Genomic DNA, 6681 nt, shown 5'->3' with positions numbered 1-6681 from the left:
TATAGTAGTTACGATTTCATCACTCTCTATATATTCGGCTTCCGCAACAATTGATATCAGAGCCAAAGTATTATCTCAGTATGCTCTGTGATTGCAACACAGTCCGAACTTCCACATTAGAAAAATATTTATTTTAGTATTTGTAGTAAAATGGGAGACAAGAAAGATGATTTGTCCACATCGAGTGTCAATAATACGTTATCATTGGCATCTTGGCTTATTACAATAAATGTGTCAAATACGAAATTTGCAGTTAAAATTTTTGACGAGTCAAGACATTTCAAAATGTGGCAAGGCGAGGTCCTTGATGTTCTTTTCGACAAGAGCTAGATATTGCCATTGAAGAAAAGAAACCAGACGGTGTAGGAGAAGAAGATTGGAAGATTATCAACCGTGTTGCTTGCGGTACCATTCGATCTTACCTCGCAAGAGAACAATAGTATCCATACACGAAGGAAACATCTACAAATAAATTATGGAATTCATTGGAGGAAAAATTCTTGAAGAAAAACGGTCAAAATAAACTTTACATGAAAAGAAGACTGTTATGCTTCACTTATATTCCTGGTAGCACAATGAATGACCATATCACTAGCTTTAATAAGTTGGCGACAAATTTATGGAATATGGACGTGACTTTCATAGATGGAGAATGGCCTTAATGTTGTTAATTTCACTTCCCGATGAGTTCGAGCATCTTGAAACGACTCTACTGCATGGGAATGATGAAGTATTTCTCAAAGAAGTTTGTTCTGCCTTATGTAGTTATGAATAAACAAGGCGGAGAAACAGAAGCATTGATTGCGAGAGGTCATTCTCAAAATCATATAAGAACGAAGAAATGGAGATCCAAGTCAAAATCCAGACTCAAAAAAGATGAATGTGCATTTTGCCGAGAAAAAGGGCACTAGAAGAAAGACTGTCTAAAGTTGAATAGAAAAGCCAAACCAGATAATGGGAAGGCTGTCATGGATTCAAATGTGGCTGATTGTGATGACTCCAATCACTCACTAGTTACGACATATCCATCTAAATCATCTAATGTATGGTTGATGGACTCTCCTTGTAGCTATCATATGTGTCCCAATCGGGATTGGTTTGTTGATTTACAAGAAGCAGAATGTGGAGTTATTCACAACGCAAATAATAATCCTCTTACCACATATGGTGTTGGTTCTATCCGATTAAGGAACCATGATAGATAAAGTAGAACATTAATAAATGTTCGATATGTACCAAATTTGAAGAAAAATCTCAATTTTGTTGGAGCCCTAGAGTCAAAGGGGTTCAAAGTCATTGCAGATAATGACGTTATGAGAATATGCTCTGGTGCATTGGTTGTAATGAAGGCAATTCGAAGAAATAATAACATGTACCACAATCAAGGTAGTACAGTTATTGGGACAGCGACAACCACATTCAATGACGAGGAGGAGGAAGAATGAACAACCCGTGGCATATGCGTTTGGGACATGCTGGAGGGAAATCCTTGAAAACTTTATCAGATCAAAGATTGCTAAGAGGAGTAAAAACTCGTAACTTGGAGTTTTGTGAGCATTGTGTCAAGAGAAAGTAAACAAGGGTTATATTTGGAATAGCTATCCATAATACTAAAGGTATTTTGAATTATGTTCATTAAGATGTTTGGGGTGCTTCCAAAACACCTTCACTAGGTGGAAACACTATTTTTTAACCTTTGTTGATGACTTTTATAGAAGATTATGGGTGCATACTGATATACCGTGGTTTCACGGTATAATTAATACCTTTTCCTTAAGTTTATTGTGTCCGAAAGCCTTTTTGTGCTAATTTTGATATAAGTTTTTATTTGTTTTGCAGGAAATCTGTCTAAAGCTGAATGCGGAGATTTTGAGCGAAAAATGCAGAAGAGACCACCTACGGAGCTTATGACGGTCCGTCGTGCTTGTGACGGTCCGTAGGTGGCAGCGTAGAAAAGCTGCTGAAGGAAGATGGGGAAGTCTGACCAAGTGTGGGATTACGAAGCTTGTGACGGTCCGTCATGGATATGACGGTCCGTCCTGCAGGTTCGTCGCGAAGATCAGAGAAGTGATCCCAGTACCCAGATTCCAAGAGTTGAAGTATTTGGTAACGAAGACCCTCGACGGACCGTCGTGTCTGTGACGGTCCGTCACAATTGCCGTCGAGGGGAATGAAGAAAGCAGCAGAAGAATTGCACCAAGTATGGGGCGACGGAGCCCACGACGGTCCGTCATGACGACGACGGTCCGTCATGACGACGACGTTCCGTCGCGTGGTCCGTCGACCCAGCTGTGTTTTGACAGATTTCCAGTAATTAGAATCCTTGTTTAATTAGGTTTTTATTTTTTTATAAATAGTTCGAAAAACCTCGTTTTTGAGGTTAGACTCTGGGAGATTTAACATCATATTATTAGACTTTGTTTTTCTAAGTTTTTGATTGTTGGAGATTTTTACAAGCAACTCTTGTTGATTAATCAAGCAAATTTTCAGACTTTATTCTTTCTCATCAAAGTAAGTACATGACTTCTTGTTTAATATATTTGAATATTGTGTTTATGGATATGAGGAACTAAACTCTATAACTAGGGTTGTGGGAACCATAGGCAAATAATGAGATAAACCCTAGCTAAAATAACAATTCTAGAATAGTGTCTTGCATGTATTAATAATTCTTTCGCTTAGAAATCTTTTTAACGGATGATCAACGTTAGAACTCACCTTAATGCTACTTGCCGGACCAAGGAGGTAGATAATAGGAAAAGAATTATGAACATAGATTTAGTGTATACTATCTAATAGGCTAGTATTGATTGGTACGAGGTAATAACTGAGTCAAATATCGAATATGATGCTTAATATGAGGTAAGGATAAGGGTTAGGAAAGCAACACACGTAGCCGGACCAAGGTGCGGAGTGAGATTTTCTAGATGCCGGACCAAGGATTTAGAAATACATAACTTATCACTTTGTATGCAAGATACTAGGAAAGAATTGTTATAGCTAGAATTATCAAGTTATGAACCTGTGGGGAACACGTAAACCCTAGTTACTTTGATTACTTGATTAAAACTCAACATTAAAAGCTGTTAGGTGTCTCTGTCAAGTTCGTTAGTTATTTTTTATTTTATTAGGAAGTACAAAACCCCCCTTTTATGTTTTTTACTTTTTAAGAAAGTCATCAACCGAACAATAGTAATTACAAGTTGGAGTTAAATCTAGACTATTTTCCTCGTGGGAACGATCCTAACCTCACTAGTTGGGTTATTTACTTGACGCGACCGCTTTACTTCTCATTTGAGAAGTAAGTTTGAGCGTATCAAATTTTGGCGCCGTTGCTGGGGAATTTAGCTTTTAGATTAACTTGAACTTCTTACTATAGTTTAGTTGATATTTTCTTGATTTTACTTTGTTTTATTGTTTTTGATTCCTTTTCAGAATTATCCTCCTTGTATGCCAAATACACGGAGAGGAAGAGAACCGTTGTTCCCCTATGATCACGAGCTAGAACGTACACTGCGAAACATGAATCGTAACTTGGGAATCAATGATGAGGATCCAAACCAGAACATCCCAGCTCCGGCTGATGTTCATGGTCAGATGTTACCCGATGCTCCGGGTGAACATCAACAGAGGGGACAGAATCCCGCTCCACGACCCCAAGCATACTATAGAGGCTATGATAACATAGCAGATTCGGATGGGCCACTGGTTTTGCCTCCTCTACCTACAGGCCACACTTTTGTGGTAACTAGTAGTCTGATGCAAATGTTCACTGCCAGAGGTTTGTTTTCAGGGCTACCTTCTGAGGATCCACATGCCCATATAGCTAAGGTAAGGGCAGTGTGTAAGAGTTGTGTGGGGAGGCCTGATTTGGATCTAGATGTAATAGGTCTCAGAGTGTTTCCTCTCTCACTGACGGGAGAGGCTGCTATCTGGTTTACTAAGCTCCCATACAACTTTATTTTTACTTGGAACCAACTACGGGATGTCTTCTTAGCATGCTACTATCCAGTCTCCAAGAAATTAAACCATAAAGACAGGGTGAATAACTTTGTGGCACTACCAGGGGAGTCAGTTAGTAGCTCTTGGGATAGATTCACCTCATTCTTGAGAAGTGTCCCAAATCACCGTATTGATGATGAGTCACTAAAGGAATACTTCTATAGGGGACAAGATGATAACAATAAAGCGGTGTTGGACACTATAGCAGGTGGATCTTATGGAGAATGCCCTTATGCTGAGATTGCTGAGAAATTAGAGAAAATCTCCCGTAACAACAAAGCTTGGAGTACTAGGAAGTTCGATACAGGGAGAAACACCTTCGCAGTACAGTCCACTCACAACCCAGCCACAGATGATATTCGGGAAGAAATGGCTCAGATGAGAACTGAGCTTGGGTTGGTACTAAAACATATCACTGGGGGTGCAGAAAAGATTAATGCAGTCAACTACTTGGCTAAACCACCACCCCCTAACGGTGAATGTTACTATGAGGAGGATTCCTATGCAGTCAATGAACAAATGGGGGGTTTCCGACCAAGCGCCCAAGGCTCAAATCAGGATAATTGGCGCCAAGGTCAAGGTAACCAAGGTCGGAACTATGGTAACTACAACCGTGAGGGTCATTATGTCCGAGATGGTAACTACAACCGTGACAACAACTTCAACAGGAGTAACTATGGTAATAGAAACGACAGGAGTGGACCCTATGTTCCTCCTCAAAATCGTGAAGTTACTCCTAGGGATGGTGGAGATAGTATGGCGCGAGTTGAGGATATGTTGCACAAAATGATGAGGAGGTTCGATGCTAGTGATGAGCACATTAAAGAATTAAGGGGTGAGTTAGCTAGTATTGGGCAAAAAGTGGACACACACGCAATTTCGATTAAACAGATCGAATTGCAAGTGGCCCAATTATCTGCGACAGTGAACACACGGCAACCGGGCACTCTTCCTAGCAACACTGTCCAAAATCCAAAGAATGATGCACACTGTATGGCAATTACTACTCGGGGTGGTAGGCAAACCATTGACCCACCCATGCCATCTGCTGAGAAAAATGTAAGAAAGGATAATGATAAGGTGGTAAAGGGTAGTGGTGAAACAGATGAAAGTAATGGAACAAATGCAGAAGTACCTATCAAGGTAATCCCCATGCCTAGGCCACCACCACCCTTCCCTCAGAGATTAGTGAAAAAGACTGAGGATGGTAAATACCGGTGCTTCATAACAATGTTGAAGCAGCTCTCTATCAATGTCCCTTTGGTAGAAGCTCTAGAACAAATGCCCGGTTATGCCAAATTTATGAAAGATCTGGTCACCAAGAAAAGATCGGTCACGTTTGAGGATGATGATAGATTGCAACATTGTAGTGCTATCTCTACAAGATCCCTAGTACAAAAGAAAGAAGATCCGGGTGCGTTCACTATTCCTTGCACAGTTGGGTCATTACATTTTGCGAAAGCATTATGTGATCTGGGGGCAAGCATAAATCTAATGCCCCTCTCAATTTACAAGAAGTTGGGTTTGGGGGATCCAAAACCCACTGCGATGCGGCTACTGATGGCCGATCGGACTGTGAAAAAGCCCATAGGGATACTCCATGATGTGCTAGTAAAAGTGGAGTCATTCATCTTTCCAGCAGATTTTGTGATTCTTGATTGCGAAGTCGATTTCAAGGTGCCCATTATTCTTGGGAGGCCATTTCTTGCTACAGGTAGAGCCTTAGTTGACATGGAGAAGGGACAGATGACATTTCGGTTGAATAAGGAAGAAGCAACCTTCAACATTTGTAGGACCATGAGGCAGAGTGGTGAGCTCCAATCGGTATCTGCCATATCTCACAAAGAAAAGATGAAGAAGGGGACTGAACAAAAATTTGCAAAACAAGAGTTGTGGTTGGGGATTTGGTACTTGTAGACAGTTCTGGGGTGCCTTGTCTTCCAGGTAGGCTCAAGTCCAAATGGACTGGCCCTTACTTGATTACCCAAGTATTCCCTCATGGGACAGTTGAGTTAAAAGACAAGGAGGGAGTGCGGTTTAAGAAGAATAGAGATAGAATAAAACTCTATTTTGGGCATAAAGCACCGGGGAATAAACTGAGAGAGGCATGCCATCTTGATGAAGTCTGAGTAATCAAGTGGCCCCAGTCGTGCCGCGACGTTAAATCAGGCGCTTGTTGGGAGGCAACCCAATACTTGTCGTCTTTTTAATAATGATAGCATTTTTCTATAAATGGGTTTTAAATTTGCAGGCACATCACCAGGAAATTCTGCAGAAAACTACTCCGCAGTAGCCACTGACGGATACAACGACGGAACATCGCGTGTGAAACGGACCGTCGTATGCACCGTCACACCAGGTACGTATTTCTGTCATTTTTGAAATTAGGGCACACACGACGGACACCACTACGGGGCATCGCATGTGCGACGGACCGTCGTCGGCATATCGTCGCGCGATTAATGAAATTAACCCGACCCGACCCGGCTGGACCCCTTTTCAAAATTTGACAGTTTATACTCCCCATCCCTCCATATTCCACCCCATTACTTCCACTTCCTCTCATCTCCCCTCTCTTTTCCACTTCCACACTTCCCCCACTGATCATTACTTCCACAATCTCCCCAACCTTATTACTATCAGTTACTTGTCGGTGCTGCTGTTTTTGGTATCTACCTT

At 41.3% G+C, this 6681-nt stretch overlaps 1 pseudogene; it reads left to right on the top strand.

Annotated features, from left to right (window-relative positions):
- Positions 1-968: 968 nt before the first annotated feature.
- LOC138340996 (uncharacterized) lies at positions 969-5838 on the top strand (annotated as a pseudogene).
- The last annotated feature ends 843 nt before the right edge of the window (positions 5839-6681 follow it).

This window comes from Solanum lycopersicum, chromosome 1 (assembly GCF_036512215.1).
Source record: "Solanum lycopersicum chromosome 1, SLM_r2.1".
NCBI lineage: Eukaryota > Viridiplantae > Streptophyta > Magnoliopsida > Solanales > Solanaceae > Solanum > Solanum lycopersicum.
The sequence above is the reverse complement of the archived record's forward strand: the minus strand, read 5'-3'. Positions and strand labels throughout refer to the sequence as shown.